The 24,144-nt window shown below is 33.0% G+C and overlaps 2 protein-coding genes across 18 annotated transcripts in view; both read right to left on the bottom strand.

The window, feature by feature from the left end:
- The window catches only part of LOC127837992 (zinc finger protein 729-like), a 462,677-nt gene that overhangs the window by 196,907 nt on the left and 241,626 nt on the right, over positions 1-24,144 (bottom strand). The gene's annotated exons all lie outside the window — the stretch shown is intronic.
- Positions 18,333-24,144, bottom strand: part of LOC127837994 (uncharacterized) — a 90,446-nt gene continuing 84,634 nt past the window's right edge. For all 6 annotated transcript variants that reach the window (XR_008029587.1, XR_008029588.1, XR_008029591.1 and 3 more), the window contains one exon: positions 18,333-22,337. The gene's annotated coding sequence lies outside the window, so the exon portion shown is untranslated. The remainder of the gene's footprint in view (positions 22,338-24,144) is intronic.

Raw genomic sequence — 24,144 nt, 5'->3', positions numbered from 1 at the left:
TTTGTTTGCATTTAACGGAACATTGAAATAAAAAACGGATTTGTAATCGTTTTTTTTTAATTTTACATATCTTCAAATGCTGAAAGGCTATTTAATTTGTGTTGTTGCAAAAAATCGTCCTTATAAATGTATGTTTATATATAAATTGACCTTGCATTATTGTAACGTCAAACACTAAAAGAATTCAGATTCTTCGACTTAATGCTGATTTAAGGGGATTCCCATAGTACAGGCTCCTTTTCGTTGGACAAATACGTGTATGCTATGCTGAAATCCATCTTGGTACATAAATAAACATTCAAAAAACGATAATAACATGTATAAAAGATATCACAACTTTTGGAAGTTTGTTAACGTGCATGATCAGAAATTACATGTACGTTACAAAAATTACATTTCTATCCAAAATAAACGCTTGAGCAACAAGGGTTTTACTCTTATATATTGAACGCATATTGAGAAAACGTTATAAGCATGCTGAACATAAAACATGGCCCTGAATGGATCACGGTGTATAAACGTGTAAACAAAAATTATGAAACCCCACGAATATGTTGTAAAAAAACGCTTTATTTAAAATCCCCCCTAATGCTTTAAAATACACACACATAGAAATAATCAGTGTGTACATGCAAGCGGAATAATTAAATTATTATGGTAAAAAGTATATATTCATACATGCGTGTTTTATTTGACTACCATATATGTGTATGCAGGCGTACACTGTATGTATATTACATCAGAGTAAAGCGATATCAGAATCAGTATTTCATACAAATGATAGTTACAATGCTTTGAGGTTAATATTAATCGAAACATTTAAGTAGTGAATCAAGTCAATTTACAATATGTGTGAATATGTTTATGTTTTTCTATTTTTATAAAACAAATACATCATAACATCTGCATTTATTATATATATATTTATATATATATCGTTAAAGTTTATATTAAGATATTAAAGTTGACACCAAAAGGAGATTTCGTTCATATACTTCGACATAATGCTTGTTTAGTAGAAAACAAAATAAATGTATAAAATCAATTACCAGAAGCTTAAACATCGATCACATTGCACCAACAAGACCTTTATATAATGAAATGACAACACAACACTTTTACTCATCATCATCATCATCATTTATTGGCGAATCGGCATATTTGCCTTTGGCCATTTACAATCTTTTTGAGTTAAATTATGGCCAAGACATAAAGGAATACAACATTTAAGCGTACAATACAATACAATACAATAATAACAACTATAGCATTGGATTATAACAGCGCAAGTGAAATCAGTTGTAGAGCATATTTGCCAGATAAAACGGAAAAAATAGAGTAATTGTAATAGGAAGCAGCATACACAATCGAAGGAATAGGTACTTCCTAGAAGTCAATGCATATCATATTCACTAATGGGTTATGTTTCCTCTGGAATTAGCGCCTAATGCGAAAACGAAAATTAGGAGCTAACAAAGGACAATAGAAGCACAACTTGACTGGAAAAAAATAGAGAAGAGAAAAAATAATAATAACAAAATAAATAAATTAAGTAAAGAAAAAAAAATAGAATTGAACGTAATCAATTTACAAAGAACATCCTAGAAGTCAAAGCATACAATATTATCAAATGAGTTATGTTTCCTCTGTAATTAGCGCCTAGTGCGAAAACGAAAATTAGGAGCTAACAAAGGACAGTTGAAGCAAAACTAAACGGGAAAAATTAGAGAAGAAAAACATAAAATAAACAAGTTAATTGAATAAAAATAAATAAAATGGAACATATACAATGAGCACAGAACTCAACAAATGAACCTTTCGAGTAACGTCAACATATATTGAAGGTAGAACGGATAATCATTTTAATATGAGCAATACAGTACGTAGATGTATACGCGAGGCGAGTACGTATGCAATAAAAAGATAAATTACACAACATATGATATAATTTCTTAATAAGATAAAAAAAACATTAAGATTCTAATTTGTTTTTTCTTAGTTTCATAGCATTGTATATGTATTTTGCTGTATTTCGTACTTTACTTTCTTTCTTTTCAGACATAATGTATTTGAATTTCGTAATATTTGGCCAGTTCGATGAAATGTTATAATCTTTTCTCAGATCTGAATAGGCTGTACAACATAATAAAAAGTGGTATTCCGATTCAACAACATTTTGCGTACAAAGTTTACATATTCTGTTTGACCTTTCTATATTGTTATATCTACCAGTTTCAATCTCAAGGGAATGTGATGAAAGCCTGAAACGGGTTAGTTCCTTACGATGTTTTTCATTTTTTATATTTACTAGATAATGTTCAAACTCGAAATCTTCTTTAAATTTACAATAGTATTCCATTTTAGGTTGTACTGATAGTGTTTCGTGCCACGACTGAATGTATTGGTCTTTTAGTCTTTGGGAAAACATAGGAAGTAAATACTCGCTCATAGTAAAATCTATAAGATTACCAAAACCAAGCTTGTTAAGCAAAGTTGATAGGGAAGAAAACCACAAACTATTCAAATCATTAATACGATTATCATGAGCAAACTGAATTTGTTTCATCAAAGTTTCATGCATTAAAGAGTTTGGTGAGTTGATAATCTTTAGCCAGTATTTAATTGATTTTTCTTTACAAACGGTTGTTAACGGAAATCTTCCAAGCTCACCAAATACAGCAGCATTTGAGGTTTGTTGTTTTACGCCTAGAACATGTTTACAGAATTTGATATGCAGTTTGTCCAAGTCAGTAAAAGTGTATATTCCCCAAACTTCAGCTCCATATAACAAGATAGGGACTACAAGTGCATCAAAAAGTGAAAGTTTTGTTTTAATATCTAAGGAAACTTTACTAAAAATCGACAGCAAGTGGTTGTACGCCTTCAATGCCTGATCATTCAACATTTTTACTGCATGATTAAATTTACCATTTGACGAGAAATTAATGCCTAGATAGCAGAAGTTATCGACCACTTCAAGAATCTCATTGTTAATAGTCCATCGAAAGTTACAAATGCTTTTCCTTTTTTCGAAGATGCATATTTTTGTTTTGCTTGAATTAATCTTTAAACCCCATTTACATGAATATTGATATAGAGAATTGAGTTGATTTTGTAGACTGCCAGGATCAGTGGTAAATAAGGCAATGTCGTCCGCAAATAATAACATAAAAACCGATAAGATATCTAAGTCATTCTGCGTTAGGTTATTATATTCAATTATCTCTGTGACGCCATTAATGAACAGAATAAACAGAAGAGGAGATAATGGCTCTCCTTGTTTGACACCGAGTGAGATTTCAAAAAAATTTGAATACGACATATCAGAAGAGTTTTTAATACACGCTTTTACATTACTATAAATAGATTTCATCATATTAATCATCTTAGAACTTATTCCTGATTGTATTAACTTTACCCATAATGCATCATGGATTACTGTATCGAAAGCCTTTTCATAGTCAACAAATGCACAGTATAACTTATGTTTTTTTAAAAGTGTAATTTGTATGAGTGAATGAAGTATATAAATACAGTCAGCCGTGCTGCGATTTGTTCTAAATCCATACTGAGCTGTGTTAAATGTCTGATTATTTTCGCACCATTTATCAATCCTGTTTCTAAGAGCAAGAGAGAAAATTTTTGCAACTATATTTATAAGAGTGATTCCCCTATAATTTGCTGGGTTAGTAATATCTCCTTTTTTAAAAATCGGTACAATTGCCCCCTTGCACCAAGATTCTGGATATACACCTTTTCCAAATATAAAATTAAAAATGTGAGTAAGATAAGGAGCAATAAACGTATTTGAATCGATAAAAAAATCGGCAACAATATGTGGTAAATCACTACTTTTATTACGTTTGAGACTTGAAATGACTTTACTTATCTCGTCCACTGAAAAATCGCGATCGAGTTCATCGATCCTTATATTGGCGTCGCCAAGTGAGAAATCATTTGCATCAAAATTGCTAAGATTTTGTGTATTAGATAAATTTTTGAAATGGCGAATGAACTCGTCGACATCAATATTGTTAGGTTTTGCTGTTGTGTTATTTTTAAATTTGTTGATGTATTTCCAGAATTTACGGGTATCTGTTTTACTTATCCTAGATAATGTTTGTTTTTCTTTTGCAAAATAATCTCGCTTTGCTTTATTTTTAATATTTGAATAATCGTTTCTGGCTTTCAAAAATAGAGCCCTATTTTCATTTGTATTGTTATTGATTAAACGCCGTTTACAACAATAGAATTCGTTTTTGTAATATTTGCATGTATTATCGAACCATGGTATTTGTTTTCTCGCGTTGGGAGGTTTTGGGCATTTATTACCAGACACGGTGATATGTTTACCGTTTACCTCGAAAGAAATATCATAAATTAATGAGGATAGTCTTTCAATGCATGAGTTAATATCTGTTGTATCATTAAGCAAATCGTCTACAATTATGTCAAAGTTAGTTTTGTTTACATTTAATGTTGATAAAAATAGCTCATTTTTTTGTACTGTCCCAAATAATTTTGTCGAATGAGTAATCAGTTTTAGTGTTTTTCATCGATTTGAATTCCAATGAAAACTTTACTGGGCAATGATCAGAAAATTCGTTAATATCGAGTATTTCGAAATAACTGATTAATTCAAAGATATTGAAATTCACGATAACGTAGTCAACTACGCTAGCAGCTATTTTACTACTTGTATTATTGAAACAAGTGAATGTACCCTGCTCTTTGCGACCGTTAACAATAAAAACGCCGTTTTCTTTACATAACGTTAATAGTCTATTACCAAAAGCATTACAGTGACTGTCATATGAGGATCTTATTGGCAAATTATCCACGGGAACCTCGCACAACGGCATATCAATATAACGGTCTAGATTAATATTTTGAATAATATCAAGTTTATTGGCTGTTCTTGAGTTTAAATCACCGGTAATAAGGACCTCGCCAAATTGACTATAGTATCGTGTATCGGACGATAGTTGTTCAAAAGTCATAATCAAATAAAGGGGAATTCGGTTGTTTATATACTGTCGAGTCCTCGGGCGGAATGTAACAGCTACATATAAATATATATCATTTTCGTACCCCAAAAAAGACTTGTTTAGTTTAATCCAAATAATGCCTTTATCATTTAATTTCTCAAGCGTTATATTCCCAAAAAACTTTTCTTTATAATATACACAGACACCCCCACTATTTCTCTTAGCCTTTTTATTACATTTCGGGCGAGGACACGTAAAACAATTAAAGCCTTCTAGCCTTAAAGCCTTTACTGATACTTTTTTCTTCCAGCATGTCAGAATTAATAAAACCAAATATAACATTGCATAATGTCGAACATGCAACCTAATTCTGGAAATGTATACAAAAATGCATAACAATAGAGCTATCTGTCTAAGAATGAATAATCAGATCTTATTATGAACTAGATTGTTGACAATGCTATTTTCCAACATCTGTGTGTACACATGCGATTATGAGAGAAAGCATTTGTTTAAGGAAAGGATTTAATTTTATGCAATGTTATTTCAGTATTCATATGCCTTAACATTAAAAAATACTTAACTAGTTTTACTAAGAAGTTGGCTTTTAAATTTCGCATCTGTTTAAATGTTGAAGTGGTATTGAATGTGTGAACATTTGTGTTACCAAATTCATTGTTTTATACTAATTTATTTATATAAATTGAACTTAAATATCCGACGACAAAAATAAAAGCTTTCAGGCACTTCGACTTTATGCTGATTTAAGGGCATACCCATAGTGCAGGCCCCTTTTTGTTGGACAAATACTTGTATGCTATGCTGAAATCCATCATGGTACATAATTTAACATTCACAAAGACGTTAATTAAATAAAGTATATATTTCACAAGTTTTGGGATTTTGTTAACGTACATGATAAGAAATTGCATGCCCTTTAAAACAAATCATTTCTATCCTAAATAAACGCTGGGGCAACTATAGTTTTTCTCTTATATAATGAACGTATATTGAGGAAACGTAATAAACATGCTGAACATAAAGCATAGTCCTGAATGGATTACAGGGTATAGACGTGTAAACAAAAATTATGCAACCCCAGGATGTGTTTAAAAAAGCGCTTTGGTTTAAAATTCTCCTTAATGCTGGAAAGACACACAGATAGAAAGAATCAGTTTGTACATGCAAGCCAAATAGTTATACTATTATGCTAAAATGTATATATTCCTACATGCGTGTTAATTTCACTACCTTATATGTGTATTCAGGCGTACGCTGTATGTATACTACATATGAATAAGGCGATATCAGAATCAGTATTTCGGACAAATGAAAGTTACAAAGTTATGAGGTTTACATTTATCAAGAACACATAAGTAGTGAATCAAGTCAGTTTACAATATGCGTACATTTGCTGATGTTTTTTTTTCTGTTTTTATACAAATTACATCATAACATCTACATTTATTATAGATCGTTAAATGTTATATCAAGATATTTTAATTTGACACCATAACGCGAATGCGTTCATATTCTTCGACATAATACTGCTTTCGTAGAAAACCAAATAAATGCATCATAGAAATAAGCAGCAGCTAAAACGTTGATCACATTGCTGCAACAAGCCCTTTATATAATAAAATGACAACACAAAACTTTACATTCATACTTTTATTTTCTTCCAAGCAAGTCTGAATGAATTAAACCAAACATAACATTGCACACTTTGGAAAATGCAACCTAATTCTGGAAATGTATATAAAAATACATAATAATAAAGCTATCTGTCTAAGAATGAATAATCAGATAGTATAATGAACTAGATTGTTGACAATGCTATTTTCCAAACATCTGTGTTTACACATGTGATTATGAGAGAAGGCATTTGTTTAAGAAAACGATTCAATTGTATGCAATGTTATTTCAGCATTAATATGACTAAACATTAAAAAATAATAAACTAGTTATACTTTGCAGTTGGCTTTTAAATTTCATATCTGTTTAAATAATGATGTGCTATTGAATGTGTGAACATTTATGTTGCCTTATTCATTGTTATAAACTAATTTATTAATATAAATTGAACTAAAATTATCCGACGACAAAAATAAAAGCTTTCTTGCACTTCGCCTTAATGCTGATTTAAGGGCATACCCATTGTGCAGGCTCCTCTTTGTTGGACAAATACTTGTATGCTATGCTGAAATCCATCATGGTACATAATTTTACATTCACGAAAACGTTAATAAAATATAGTAGATATATCACAATTTTTGGATTTTTGTTAACGTACATGATCAAAAATTGCATGTACTTTAAAACATTACATTTCTATCCTAAATAAACGATGGAGCAACTAGAGTATTTCTCTTATATAATAAACGCATATTGAGGAAACGTAATAGACATGCTGAACATAAAGCATTGACCTTAGTGGATTACAGGGTATAGACGTGTAAACAAAAATTATGCGACCCCAGGAATATGTTTTAAAAAGCGTTTTGTTTAAAATTCTCCTTAATGCTGGAAATACACACACATAGAAATAATCAGTTTGTACACGCAAGCCAAATAGTTATACTATTATGGTACAATTTATATATTCCTACATGCGTGTTAATTTGACTAACATTTATGTGTATTCAGGCGTACACTGTATATATATTACAAATGAATAAGGCGATATCAGAATCAGTATTTCGTACAAAAGAGCGTTAAAATGTTATGAGGTTAATATTTATCAAGAACACACACGAAGTGAATCAAGTAAATTTACAATATGCATACATATGTTGATGTTTGTTTTCTGTTTTTATACAAAATACATCATAACATCTACATTTATTATATATCGTTAAATATTATATCAAGATATTTTAATTTGACACCATAAAGCGAATGCATTCATATTCTTCGACATAATACTGCTTTTAGAAAACCAAATAAATGCATCATAGAAATAAGCAGCAGCTAAAACGTTGATCACATTGCTGCAACAAGCCCTTTATATAATAAAAAGACAACACACATCTTTATATTCATACCTTTTTTCTTCCAGCAAGTCCGAATGAATTAAACCAAACATAACATTGCACACTGTGGAAAATGCAACTTATTCTGGAAATGTATAAAACAACACATAATAATAAAGCTATCTGCCAAAGAATGAATAATCATATCTAATAATGAACTAGATTGTTGACAATGCTATTTTCCCAACATCTATGTTTACACATGTGATTATGAGAGAAAGCATTGGTTTAAAAAAGGATTTTATTTTATGCAATGTTATTTCAGTATTAATATGACTAAACATTAAAAATTAATAAACTAGTTTTACTTAGCAGTTGGCTTTTAAATTGCACATCTCTTTAAATGGTGATGTGCTATTGAATGTGTGAACAATTTTGTTGCCATATTCATTGTTATAGATTAATGTATTTATATAAATTGAACTTTAATTATCCGACGACAAAAATAAAAGCTTTCTGGTACTTCGACTAAATGCTGATTTAAGGGCAAACCCATAGTACAGGTTCCTTTTCATTGGACAAATACCTGTATGCTATTCTGAAATCCGTCATGGTACATAATTTTACATTCACGAACACGTTAATAAAATATAGTAGATATATCACAAGTTTTGGAAGTTTGTTAACGTACTTGATGAGAAATTGCATGTACTTTAAAACATTACATTTCTGTCCTAAATAAACGCCGGAGCAACTAGAGTTTTTCTCTTATATAATGAACGCATATTGAGGAAACGTAATAGACATGCTGAACATAAAGCATGGTCCTGAATGGATAACAAGGTATAGACATGTAAACAAAATGTATGTTACCCCAGGAATATGTTTTTAAAAACGCTTTGTTTAAAATTCTCCTTAATGCTGGAAATACACACACATAGAAATAATCAGTTTGTACATGCAAGCCAAATATTTATACTATTATGGTAAAATGTATATATTCCTACATGCGTGTTAATTTGACTACCATATATGTGTATTCAGGCGTACACTGTACATATATTACATATGAATAAGGCGATATCAGAATCAGTATTTCGTACAAAGGAGAGTTACAATGTTATGAGGTAATATTTATCAAGAACACATAAATAGTGAATCAAGTCAATTTACAATATGCGTACATATGCTGATGTCTTTTCTGTTTTTTACAAAATACACCATAACATCTACATTTATTATATATCGTTAAATATTATATCAAGATATTTTAATTTGACACCATAACGCGAATGCGTTCATATTCTTCGACATAATACTGCATTAGTAGAAAACCAAATAAATGCATCATAGAAAAAAACAGCAGCAGAAACGGTGATCACATTGCTGCAACAAGCCCTTTATATAATAAAATGACAACACAATACTTTATATTCATACTTTTTTTTTCTTCCAGCAAGTTCCAATTAATAAAACCAAACATAACATTGCACACTGTGGAAAATGCAACCTAATTCTGTAAATGTGTATAAAAATACATAATAATAAGGCTACATGTCTAAGAATAAATAATCAGATCTACTAATGAACTAGATTTTTGACAATGCTATTTTCCAAACATCTGTGTTTACACATGTGATTATGAAAGAAAGCATTTGTTCAAGAAAAGGATTTAATTTATTCTATGTTATTTCAGTATTAATATGACTAAACATTAAAAAATTATAAACTAGTTTTACTTAGCAGTTGGCTAATTTCACATCTGTTTAAATGGTGATGTGCTATTGAATGTGTGAACATTTGTGTAACCATATTCATTGTTATAGACTAATTTATTTACATAAATTGAACTTAAATCATCCGACGACAAAAATAATAGCTTTAAGGTACTTCGACTCAATGCTGATTTAAGGGCATACCCATAGTACAGGTTCCTTTTCATTAGACAAATACTTTTATGCTATTCTGAAATCCGTCATGGTACATAATTTTACATTCACAAACACGTTAATAAAATATAGTAGATATATCACAAGTTTTGGAATTTTGTTAACGTACTTGATGAGTAATTGCATGTACTTTAAAACATTACATTTCTATACTAAATGAACGCAGTTTTTCTTTTATATAATGAACGCATATTGAGGAAACGTAATAGACATGCTGAACAAAAAGCATGGTCCTGAATGGATTACAGGGTATAGACGTGTAACCAAAATTTATGTAACCCCAGGAAGATGTTTAAAAAAGCGAATTGTTTAAAATTCTCCTTATTGCTGGAAATACACACACATAAAAAGAATCAGTTTGTACATGCAAGCTAAATAGTTATACTATTATGGTACAATGTATATATTCCTACATGCGTTTTAATTTGACTAACAAATATGTGTATTCAGGCGTACACTGTATATATATTACAAATTAATAAGGCAATATCAGAATCAGTATTTCATACAAATGAGCGTTACAATGTTATGAGGATTATTTTTATCAAGAACAGTCACAAGAAGTGAATCAAGTCAATTTACAATATGCATACATATATTGATGTTTGTTTCTGTTTTTATACAAAAAACATTATAACATGTAAATTTATTATGTATCGTTAAATGTTATGTCAAGATATTTTAATTTGACACTATAACGCGAATGCATTAATATTCTTCGACATAATTCTGATTTGGTAGAAAACCATATAAATGCATCATAGTAATAAGCAGCAGCTAAAACGTTGATCACATTGATGCAAAAAAGCCCTTTATATAACAAGAGCACCGCATAACGGGTGCCAACGCTCGGCTGCCGGTGCAGTTTTAAATAAATGAAAGCTTGTGCGATTTTTTTAGTGGTCACGGTGACCTTGACCTTTGACATAGTGACCCCAAAATGGGTGTGGCGTGTAGAACTCATCAAGGTGCATCTACATATGAAGTTTCAAAGTTGTAGGTGGAAGTACTTTTATTTTAGAGCCAATGTAAAGGTTGTAGCACGACGCCGGCGGACGTCGGACGGCGGACGACGAGCTGGCTATGACAATACCTCGGGTTTTCTCCGAAAACAGCTGAGCTAATAAAATAACCACACAAATCTTTATATTCATACTTTTTTTCTGTAGAGAGTGCGAATGAATTAAACCAAAAATAACATCGCACACTGTGGAAAATGCAACCTAATTCTGGAAATGTATTTACAAATACATAATAATAAAGCTATCTGCCAAAGAATGAATAATCAGATCTAATTATGAACTAGATTGTTGACAATGCTGTTTACCCAACATATATGTTTACACATGTGATTATGAAAGAAAGCATTTGTTTAAAAAAAAGGATTTAATTTTATGCAATGTTATTTCAGTATTAATATGACTTAACATTAAAAAATAATAAACTAGTTTTACTTAGCAGTTGGCTTTTAAATTTCACATCTCTTTAAATGGTAATGTGCTATTGAAACTGTGAACATTTGTGTTGCCATATTCATTGTTATAGATTAATTTATTTATATGATTTGAACTTAAATTATCCGACGACAAAAATAAAATCTTTCAGGTACTTCGACTAAATGCCGATTTAAGGGCATACCCATAGTACAGGTTCCTTTTCATTGTACAAATACTTGTATGCTATTCTAAAATCCGTCATGGTACATAATTTTACATTCACGAACACGTTAATAAAATATAGTAGAAATATCACAAGTTTTGGAAGTTTGTTAACGTAATTGATGAGAAATTGCATGTACATTACAAGAGGGCCTGAAAGGCGCAAAGTCGCTCACCTGAGATAACAAGATATTATTGGAACAAATCTTCTGACCAAGTTTCATGAAGATCGGAAAATAAATGTGGCCTCTAGAGTGTTAACAAGGTTTTACTATAGCCATATAAGGAAAAAAGCCCCGCCCCCTGGCAGCCATGTTTTTCAACCAACCGGCATCATTTTTGACCGCCTTTAAGATATAATCAGGATGAATCTTCTGACCAAGTTTCATGATGATCGGACTGTAAATGTGGCCTCTAGAGTGTTAACAAGATTTGACTATAGCCATATAAGGAAAAATGCCCCGCCCCTTGGAAGCAATTTTTTCAAGCAAACATAATTACTTTCGATCTCATCCAAGATATCATTGAGACCAATCTTCTGACCAAATTTCATGAAGATTGGACAATAAAAGTTGCCTCTAGAGTGTGAACAAGGTTTTACTACAGCCATATATAGCCATATAAGTAAAAATGCAGCGCCCCTGGTGGCCATGTTTTTAAAGCAACCAAAACCATTTTCGAACTCATCCAATATATCATTGGGACAAATCTTCTGACCAAGTTTCATGATGATCGGAAAATAAATGTGACCTCTAGAGTGTTAACAAGGTTTTACAATAGTCCTATAGGGAAAATAGCTCCGCCCCCGTGGTGGCCATGTTTTTCAACCAAAAGGCATCATTTTTGAACTCGTCCAAGATATTATTGAGATAAATCTTCTGACCGAGTTCCATGAAGATCGGACTATAAATGTGGCCTCTACAGTGTTAACAAGATTTTACTACAGCCTTATATAGCCATATAAGGAAAAATGCCCCTCCCCTTGGCGGCCATGTTTTTCAAGCAAACGTAACCATTTTCGAACTCATCAAAGATATCATTAAGACAAATCTTCTGACCATACTTCATCAAGATTGGACAATAAATGTGGCCTCTAGAGTGTTAACAAGGTTTTACAATAGCCATATAAGGAAAAATGCCCCGCCCATTTGAGGCCATGTTTTTCAACCAACCGGCATCATTTTCGAACTCGCCCAAGATATTATTGGGATGAATCTTCTGACAAAGTTTCATACAGATTGGACAATAAAAGTGGCCTCTAGAGTGTTAACAAGATTTTACTATAGCCATATAAGGAAAATTGCCCCGCCATTTGGCAGCCATGTTTTTCAAGCAAAACTTACCATTTTTAAACTCATCCAAGATATCAGTGGGACAAATCTTCTGAGCAAGTTTCATGAAGATCGGAAAATAAATGTGGCCTTAAGAGTGTTAACAAGATTTTACTATAACCATATATAGCCATATAAGGAAAAATGCCCCGCCCCTTGGAAGCCATGTTTTTTCAAGCAAACGTAACCATTTTCCAACTCATCCAAGATATAATTGAGACCAATCTTCTGACCAAATTTCATGAAGATTGGACAATAAATGTGGCCTCTAGAGAGTTAACAAGGCAAATATTGACGCCGCACAACGCACAGCGGACAAAAAGCGATCACAAAATCTCACCATGAGAACAACCCATGAGCACGTTGTGCTCAGGTGAGCTAAAAATATTACATTTCTATCCTAAATAAACGCTGGAGCAACTAGTTTTTCTCTTGTATAATGAACGCATATTGAGGAAACGTAATAGACATGCTGAACATAAAGCATGGTCCTGAATGAATTACAGGGTATAGACGTGTAAAATTTATGTAATCCCAGGAATATGTTTTAACAAGGGACAAAATTGTCACAAAACCAGGTTTTCATTGTGAAAAAAAATCTGATAAAGGGAGAAAACTCAAACTGAACTTTTGAAATGAACAAACAAAATTAACCCCCTTTGTAAGTTTTTTTTTTTTTAAATCTATTTTTAGTCGTGGCGACCTTGACATTGGAGATATTGACGTGATTCTTTCGTGCGACACACCGTCCCATGATGGTAAACAAATGTGCCAAATGATTTTAAAATCTCACAATGAATGACATAGTTATGGCCAGGACAAGGTCATTTATGGCCATTTTTGACCTTTGAACTCAAAGTGTGACCTTGACCTTGGAGATATCGACGTAATTATTTCGCGCGACACACCGTCCAATGATGGTGAACAAATGTGCCAAATGATTTTAAAATCTGACAATGAACGACATAGTTATGGCCCGGACAAGCTTGTTCAGCCCGCCCGCCAGCCCGCAAGCCAGCCTGCCCGCATTCGCCAATCTAATAACCAGTTTTTTCCTTCGGAAAACCTGGTTAAAAAGCGCTTTGTTTAAAATTCTCCTTAATGCTGGAAATACACACACATATAAAGAATCAGTTTGTACACGCAAGCCAAATAGTTATACTTTTATGGTACAATGTATATATTCCTAGATGCGTGTGAATTTGACTAACATATTTGTGTATTCAGGCGTACACTGTATATATATTACAAATGAATAAGGCGATATCAGAATCAGTTTTTCGTACAAATGAGCGTTACAATGTTATGAGGTTTATATTTATCAAGAACACGCAAGAAGTGAATCAAGTCAATTTACAATATGCATACATATGTTGATGTTTGTTTTCTATTTCTATACAAAATACATCATCACATCTACATTTATTATATATCGTTAAACGTTATATCAAGATATTTTAATTTGACACCATAACGCGAATGCATTCATATTCTTCGACATAATACTGCTTTAGTAGAAAACCAAATAAATGCATCATAGAAATAAGCAGCAGCTTAAACGTTGATCACATTGCTGCAACAAGCCCTTTATATAATAAAATGACCACACAAACCTTTATATTCATACTTTTTTCTTCAAGCAAGTCCGAACGATTTAAACCAAACATAACATTGCACACTGTGGAAAATGCAACCTAATTCTGGAAATGTATATAAAAATACATAATAACAAGGCTATAGTCAAGCAATATGGTCCCCTACCGGCTCCACTATTGTCAGAATTTCCACCATTTTCAGATTATTTTTTCTGGTTGCCATAACAACCACAATTTTTGACGTAGGAACAAAATGAAATGACGTGCATAATGTCCATATTGCCATCTATCCATGTTGCAAGTTTCATGAAAAAATATAAAGAACTTTAAAGTTATCGCAGGATTCAGAAAACCACCATTTTCAGCAGTATTTCTAGTCTATTTGTTGCCATAGCAATCAGAATTTTTGACGTAGTAACAAAATGAAATGACGTGCATAATGTCCATATTGCCATCTATCCATGTTTCAAGTTTCATGAAAAAATATGAAGAACTTTTAAAGTTATCGCAGGATCCAGAAAAGTGTGACAGACAGACTAACAGACGCACAGAGCGCAAACCATAGGTCCCCTCCAGTGAAACCGGTAGGGGACAATATAGCTATCTGCCTAAGAATGAATAATCAGATCTAATTATGAACTAGATTGTTGACAATGCTATTTTCCCAACATCTATGTTGACACATGTGATTATGAGAGAAAGCATTGGTTTAAAAAAGGATTTAATTTTATGCAATGTTATTTCAGTATTAATATGACTAAACATTAAACAATTATAAACTAGTTTTACTTAGCAGTTGGCTTTTTAATTTCACATCTGTTTAAATGGTGATGTGCTATTGAATGTGTGAACATTTGTGTTGCCATATTCATTGTTATAGACTAATTTATTTATATAAATTGAACTAAAGTTATCCGAATACTCCATGTAATCTGGAAAACCCTGGAAATAAATCCATGGTTTTCCATGGTTTTCCAGATTACATGGAGTATTCGGACGGTATTTATTCCATGCTGGCTGGAAAACCCTGGAAATTGTTCCATGGTAATTATTCCAGGGAGCCTGGAAAACCATGGAAACTATTCCAGGCTATTTCCACATACCATGGACAATTTTCCACCCTTTTTTTTAAATATTGACGCTGGGAAAGGCTGGAAACTTAGTCCGAATACTCCAGCCTCATATTTTCCATGGATTTCCATGGAAAACCCTGGACAAAGTACACCCGGGAAACAACCAACCAACCAACAGACAGGGCAAAAACAATATGTCCCCCACTACTATAGTGGGGGACATAAAAATTCGATGATAAACATAACTTAAATACTATTTAAGAAAGCCTTAGAAAGCCTTAGTGGTTTAAAGCGATTATTTAGTAGGCATGCTAAACCTTCAACTTGGTCCAGACTGGATTACAGGGTATACAAGTGAAAACAAATATGCCTGCCTAGAAATATTTTTAGCAATCCTTACAAATGTTTAACTAGTTTTTGTGAGGGTAGAGATAAAAATTGCCTGATTAGAAAGCTTCCATGCAAAACATAACAAAGTACAAGATAAAACTGGAATAAAAATTAGGTCCGCGCTGTGTTTAAAATTCCCTCCAGATGCTGGAAATGCATAGAAATAGAAAGAAGCAGTGCGTCCATGCAAGCAATTTTATAAAACTTGTTTGGCAAAATATATGTATATTACAAAATGCGTGTTTATCAGCTTGCTGTACTATGAATATTTAGGCATATTTTTTATGCATATTGCATAAGAATACGGCAATATCAAAACCAATAAATTGTAGAAATTAGAACAAATAACTGTGTCTATTTTAAAAAGGGAATATCCATGAATCCCAATTTATAGGGGTGTTTTACAGGGTTTTTCTACTAAAAAAATCCAGTTTTTGTGATACTTTCGATATGCTTATTTATTGAAGATGAAAAAAAAAAGTTACGCCAGCTTAACAAAATTCATAACATTTCAACTTAAAAGTGAATCGCTTGCATACCGAATGATAACTTATTTACAGAACTAAACTGTTAATGTTATGCCAGCGTAACAAAATTCCAAATACTTTTATTCCAAAGTGATTCAGTTGCATTTCGAATCATTTCTCATTTACAGACCAAAAGTGCAATGTTATGCCAGCAACAAAAAATTCCAAACACTTTGACTCCAAAATGAATCAATTGCATTTCGAATAATTTCTTATTTACCAACCCAAACTGTTAATGTTATACAAACATTTTAGCTACAAAGTGAATCATTTCTTATTTACCAACCAAAACTCAAAAAAAATGTTATGCAGGCGTAACAAAATTCATCGCATTTCAACTCCAAAGTGAATTCCTCGCATATCGAATGAATTCTTATTTACAGACCAAAACTAAAAATGTTATGCCAGCGTTACAAAATTCCGAACATTTCAACCTCAAAGTGCATTGCTTGCATATGTAATGATTTCTTATTTACAGACCAAAACTTAAAAATGTTATGCCAGCATAACAAAACTTCAAACATTTCAACTCAAATTGAATTGCTTGCATTTAGAATCATTTCTTATTTAAAGGCCTAACTTAAAATGTTATGCCAGTGTAACAAATTCCAAAGTTTCGAATCATTTCTTATTTACAGACCAAAACTCAAAATATGCCAGCGTAACAAAATTCCAAAATTTTCAACTCCAAAGTGAAATGCTTGCGTTTCAAATGATTTTTTATTTAATGACCAAAACTTAAAATGTAATGGAAGCGTAACAAAGTTCATAACATTTCAACTCCAAAGTGAAATGCTTGCGTTTCAAATGATTTCTTATTTACTGACAAAAACTTGAAAAATGATATGCCAGCGTAACAAAATTCCAAACACTTAGACTCCAATGTGAATCAATTGCATTTGGAATCATTTCTTGTTCACCAACCAAAACTTAAAATGTTCTGCCAGCGTAACAAAATTACAAACATTTCAGCTCCAAAGTGAATCACTTGCATTTCGAATCAATTCTTATTTACAGGCCAAACTTAAAATGTTATGCCAGCGTAACAAAATTGCAAAATTGTCAACTCAAAGTGAATCGCTTGCATATCGAATGATTTTTTATTTACAAACCAAAACTGTAAATGTTTTCCAGAGTAACAAGATTCAAACAATTCAGCTCCAAAGTGAATCAATTGCATTTCCAATAATTTCTTATTTATGAACAAAAACTTAAATGTTATGCCATCATAACAAAATGCAATCAAGAGCACCGCCTTGCGGGTGCAGACCGCTCATCTTTTTTCTTTTTAAAGGTGAAGGGACTCTCAATTTAAATCACAAAGGAGGGAGAGGTGGAGTGAATAGGGGTGTATAGTGTGGGGGTGTGGACATTTATTACATTATTTTCCAAAAATGCGAAAAAAATGCAAAAAAAAAAAATTCGGGGGAAGGGGAAGGGTATTCTTGGGTGCGATGGTTGGACGGTATTTCAAAAATAAAATAATAAAAATAAATATTTGTGTTTTTTAACCGTTTCCAAAAAAAAATTTGGGTGGGTGGGGTGGGGGGGGTATAATAGTGTGAGGGTGTGGTGGTCATTTGTGAGATGATCTTAAAAAAAAAAATATATATAGGGGGGGGTGGGGGGTTGGGGGGAGTTGGGGGGGGGGGAGGGGATTCTTGGGTGCGATGGTTGGACGGTATTTAAAAAATAAAATAATAAAAATAAATATTTGTGTTTTTTAACCGTTTAAAAAAAAAATTGGGGGGGGGGTGGGGTATAACGTGAGGGTGTGGTGGTCATTTGTGAGATGATCTTAAAAAAAAAAAATAGGGGGGGGGATTTGGGGAGGATTAGGGGGGGGGGGATGGGTGGGGGGGAGGGCACGGGGAATGGTTTGGGTGGAGTCTATTGTGGTATGTCAGGTAAGAGTAGTTTTGTCAAAGTATCAATCAAATCTAATCATAAATAAAGAAGTTATGGCAATTTTAGCAAAATTTAATAATTTTACCTTGAGAGTCAAGGTCATTCAAAGGTCAAGGTAAAATTCAACTTGCCAGGTACAGTAACCTCATGATAGCATGAAAGTATTTGAAGTTTGAAAGCAATAGCCTTGATAGTTTAGAAGTAAAGTGGATTGAAACACAACATTTAACCATGTATTCAAAGTTACTAAGTCAAAAAAGGGCCATAATTCCCTAAAAATGACAACCAGAGTTATGCAACTTGTCCTTTTACTGTCCCCCTATGATAGTCTGTGAGTGTTCCAAGTATGAAAGTAATAGCTATGATACTTTAGGGGTAAAGTGGACCAAAACACAAAACTTAACCAAATTTTCAATTTTCTAAGTATAAAGGGCCCATAATTCCTTCCAAATGCCAGTCAGAGTTACATAACTTTGCCTGCACAGTCCCCTTTTGATAGTTAGTAAGTGTTGCAAGTATGAAAGCAATAGCTTTGATACTGTAGGAATAAAGTGGACCTAAACACAAAACTTAACCAAATTTTCAATTTTCTAAGTATAAAAAGGGCACATAATTCTGTCAAAATGCTAGTCAGAGTTACATAACTTTGCCTGCACAGTCCCCATATGATAGTTAGTAAGTGTTGCAAGTATGAAAGCAATAGCTTTGAAACTTAAGGAATAAAATGGACCTAAACACAAAACTTAACCAAATTTTTCAATTTTCTAAGTATAAAAAGGGCACATAATTCTGTCAAAATGCACGCCAGAGTTATCTAACTTTGCCTGCCCAGTCCCCTCATGATAGTAAGTAAGTGTACCAAGTTTGAATGCAATAGCAAAACTTAACCGGACGCCGACGCTGACGCCGAAGCCAAGGTGATGACATTTATAGCTCTTTTTTTTTTTCAAAAATTAGATGAGCTAAAAATGTTAATATCAACATGAAACAATATCAGTTGGTCACAGGATGATCAAAGTATTAACATTTCAAAACAAATATTTCTGTACAGCTAAATAAAATCTTGATCTGCAAAACTAGAAAATGATAAACCTCGCAGTAGTAGTAATATATACAAAACAAGGCTATTGTCAAGCATTATGGTCCCCTACCTGCTCCAAAATTTGTCAGAAATTCCACCATTTTCAGAATATTTTTTTTTTGGTTGCCATAGCAACCACAATTTTTGACGTAGGAACAAAATGAAATGACGTGCATAATGCCCATATTGCCGTCTATCCATGTTTCAAGTTTCATGAAAAAAATATTAAGAACTTTTAAAGTTATCGCAGGATCCAGAAGTGTGACTGACAGACTCACAGACAGACAGACAGACAGACAGACAGACACACAGAGCGCAAACCATAAGTCCCCTCCGGTGAAACCGGTAGGGGACAATTAATACCTATGATACCAGTACTTAAATAAATACGAATGTGGTTAGTACAAAATAACTCATTATAAATTAATAATGTATACAAATGATCAGTTTGTACTAAATGTAACATATTTCAAACAATGCGAAAGGATTAATATAATGATTTAACCATGATTAATAACAATCATTTCGTTTCCAATTAGGACGATATTTTATGTTGAATTCACTTAACACAAACATATGATCACAACTTGCGAATCTAAATCCAAAACAAAATATTTAGAATCAACTGTGATATGTACCATTTAAAATTACGAAGATTAATAATATGTACACAATGAATGCAATACTACAGCTTTTTAGTAAAAGTAGTAAAGAGCCGTTTATTTTTATCATTTCAAATCCATATTAGGCATTTAAATTAAAGAACACACATGAACATTGAAATGGAAAAACTCACTTGTACATAGTGTAGCTTTCAGTAAAGGCTTTGAATAATATGATGGGGGGAAAGAACGCCAGTTCTACAAATGTATACAACCAACTCTATTTTACAAAGAGTCTTGTTCTTCAAGAATATAATTTGACAAGAATCATGCATGTTCACAACCTGACAAAGCCAAAAAGATAATAATTATCAATAACAAGAGCTGTATTAGTGAAACACAATGCCCCTATTGGGCTGTGAAGTCCTACTGCTGCTATTTAGAGAAATCGAATCCCATAAGTAAGCCAAACTTTTAATGGACCTAAACAAAGCCCACACTTCAACTGCAAGTCATGTAGGTAGACTCAAATGCTAATAACCATCTCAATATCTGAAACTTTGCGTAAATTAACTCCGGAACAAGAGTTCAAAACTGTCACAAGATACGCCTATTTTAAGGCTTTGGACAACTTGATAACTTTACCATGACCCATATTTGAACTTGACCTACATATTATCTAGACACAACTTCTGACCAAAGTTGGTGAAGATCTGATGAAAACTACTTCAATTAGAGAGTGGACACCATGCGCAATGCTTGAAATGCACTAAGTGACCTTGTGACCTAGTTTTTAACCTAGCATGACCCATATTTGAACTTGACCTACATGTAGATATTGTCTAGACACAACTTCTAATTAAATTTGGTGAAGATCGGATGAAAACTACTTTAATTAGAAAGCGGAAACCATCCTAAATGTTTGAAATGGTTTAAGTGACCCTGTGACCTAGTTTTTAAACCGGCATGACCCATATTTGAACTTGACCTAAATATTGTCTAGAAACAACTTCTGACTAAGTTTGGTGAAGATCGGATGAAAACTACTTCAATTAGAGAACGGACACCATGCGCAATGCTTGAAATGCACTAAGTGACCCTGTGACCTTGTTTTTGACCCAGCATGACCCATATTCGAACTTGACCTACATATTGTCTAGAAACAACTTCTGACCAAGTTTGGTGAAGATCGGATAAAAACTATTTGAATTAGAGGGTGGAAACTGCTGTGGACACTGCCCGCCGCCAAGGGGAAACTTTAATACATCCCATTTTTTTTAAAATGAGCGTATAAAAAGGTCATAATACAGGTACTTTTTAGGTCCATAACATTTCCAAAAATAAATGAACAGGAACGCAATTCACACTTCATATGTAAGTCATATGGGTAGACTCCCATACCAATAATCAGCACAATACATGAAAGCTTTGCGTAAAAAAACACATTTCTAAATCCAAGACCCAATACGTTGCCTTAAAAGCAATATCATTGAATTTTCATAGAAACATCCAGAAAATGGAAAGATAACTTTCCTTGTAAAATATAACCTGTACCTGTCAAATGACATATAAAAATTATCACCCTTTAAAGCGTATTACATCCCTTAATATAAGTCACAGGCCAGTATCTTCCTAAAAATCATCAGTTTGGAACAATTGTACAGTTCATCCGAAGATCATTCTGGTGGACTCACCAAAATCAACTTAATATCTTAAGTGCTGCCTAAAAATTCCTCTTGAAAACAATATGATAGAGAGACAGATGGAAAGAAGGACAGACAATGCAACTGCTTTATGCCACCCTACCTGGGGGCATAAAAATAGTTATTGTTATAAGTACACCAATATATACATATGCTTAGATCACATGTGATTTTGTTTTAAAGTAAAATATTCTATAACCATATATCATAACACACCCAAGAGTTTTTTTTTATTGTACATAAAAAATTATCAGTTTCCAAAAACTTTCATAAAAAAATGTCTTTAAACAAGACTATGTCCAACAAAAATAAAATCTTCAGTACACCAAAAGAACCCGTGGTTATGTCAACCCCATGTGTTCTTCTAAGAACAATCTTAACAGCGATTTCAAAAACATCAATAGCAGTTCTAAAAACCCTTCAAGCAGACAAAAAAACATACAATACAAAAGCAATAATATTAACAAAACAGTTGAACATATCCATCCAAATTTTAAACCAAATGTGCTTTTTGCTGCCATCATGCACCAGCACTACGATTGTCTTTTGAACAGTCACATCTAAAACAAAAATATATTAATGTACACTTTCATTAACTTGTGCCCTTATAGGTCTTATTTGTAGTATGTTTAAAGTGTCCTTTGGGTTATGTATATACCGTAATTTATTTTAAAAATGTTTTTTCCTTATGAACAAACAATATAACTATTAGCAGAAAAGTATGGTCATTTGCATTTAATTAATTTAGTACTTTTGGATTTGGTAAAGATAATAGAGACATATATATAAAGTTTTTCCAATAGGTTTCAATAATTAAGTTGCAATATGTATACATGTATATAGATTGTCGCCATATTTAATAGAAGCAAGAGGGCCAAGATGGCCCTAGTTCGCTCACCTGAGAGGAGTCGGTTCATTCAATCTTTACACAATGTCAAACTTGACCTAGATATTGTCCAGACAAACATCCTGGTAAAGTTTCATCATAATTTCATCTGCGAGTCATGATCAATGTACCAATGAAGTTTCATGATCCTAGGCGTAAGCATTCTTGAGTTATCATCCAGAAACCATTTTTCTAAGTTGAGTCACCATGACCTTAACAGCCATTGTTTGAATATGTTTATTGGCACTGTGACTTAGACCTTTGACCTAGTGACCTGATAATCAATACGGGTCATCTGCGAGTCATGATCAATATACCTTTAAAGTTTCATGAACCTAGGCATAAGCGTTTTTGGGTTATCATCCAGAAACCATTTTACTATTTCAGGTCACCGTGACCTTGACTTTTGACCTAGTGACCTGAAAATCAATAGGGGTCATCTGCGAGTCATGATCAATGTATCTATGAAGTTTCATGATCCTAGGCATAAGCGTTCTTGAGTTATCGTCCGGAAACCATTTAACTGCTTTGGGTCACCGTGACCTTGACCTTTGACCTAGTGACCTGAAAATAAATAGGGGTCATCTGCGAGTCATGATCAATGTATCTATGAAGTTTCATGATCCTAGGCATAAGCGTTCTTGAGTTATCATCAGGCAACCATTTTACTTTTTCGGGTCATCATGACCTTGACCTTTGATCTAGTGACCTGAAAATCAATAGGGGTCATCTGCGAGTCATGATCAATGTACCTATGAAATTTCATGATCCTTGGCATAAGCGCTCTTGAGTTATCATCCGGAAACCATCTGGTGGACAGACGGACCGACATGAGCAAAACAATATACCCCCTCTTCTTCGAAAGTGGGGGGGGGCATAATGAGAAAACTGCCGCCCTCCCAGCAGCCATGTTATTCAACTGAACGGAACCATTTTTGAACTCAACTCTCGTATCAAGAAAACAAATGTTCTGAGCAAATTTCATGAAAATTGTGACTTCTACTGTGTTCACATGTTTTCACTATATACATATAGAGAAAAATGCCCCGCCCACTGGCGGCCATGTTTTTTCACCGATCCCGACCATTTTCAAAGTCGTCCGAGACATCTATAAAACCAATGTTTTGACCAACTTTCATGATGATTGGGCAAAAATTGTTCCTTCAGAGTGTTTACAGGGTTTCTCTATAGCCAAATAGGGAAAACTGCCACTATATACATAAAGAGAACAAGATGTGTTTGTGAAACACAATGTCCCCCTATATGATGTTTGATCTTGAAGGATGACCTTGACCTTGTGAAGGATGACCTTGACCTTTCACCACTCAAAATGTGCAGCTCCATGAGATACACATGCATGCCAAATACCAAGTTGCTATCTTCAATATTGCAAAAGTATTCATAAAATAAGCGATTTGGGCCACATATATTTGACCTCTGACCTTGAAGGATGACCTTGACCTTGACCTTTCACCACTCAA

This window comes from Dreissena polymorpha, chromosome 7 (genome assembly GCF_020536995.1).
Source record: "Dreissena polymorpha isolate Duluth1 chromosome 7, UMN_Dpol_1.0, whole genome shotgun sequence".
NCBI lineage: Eukaryota > Metazoa > Mollusca > Bivalvia > Myida > Dreissenidae > Dreissena > Dreissena polymorpha.
The sequence above is the reverse complement of the archived record's forward strand: the minus strand, read 5'-3'. Positions and strand labels throughout refer to the sequence as shown.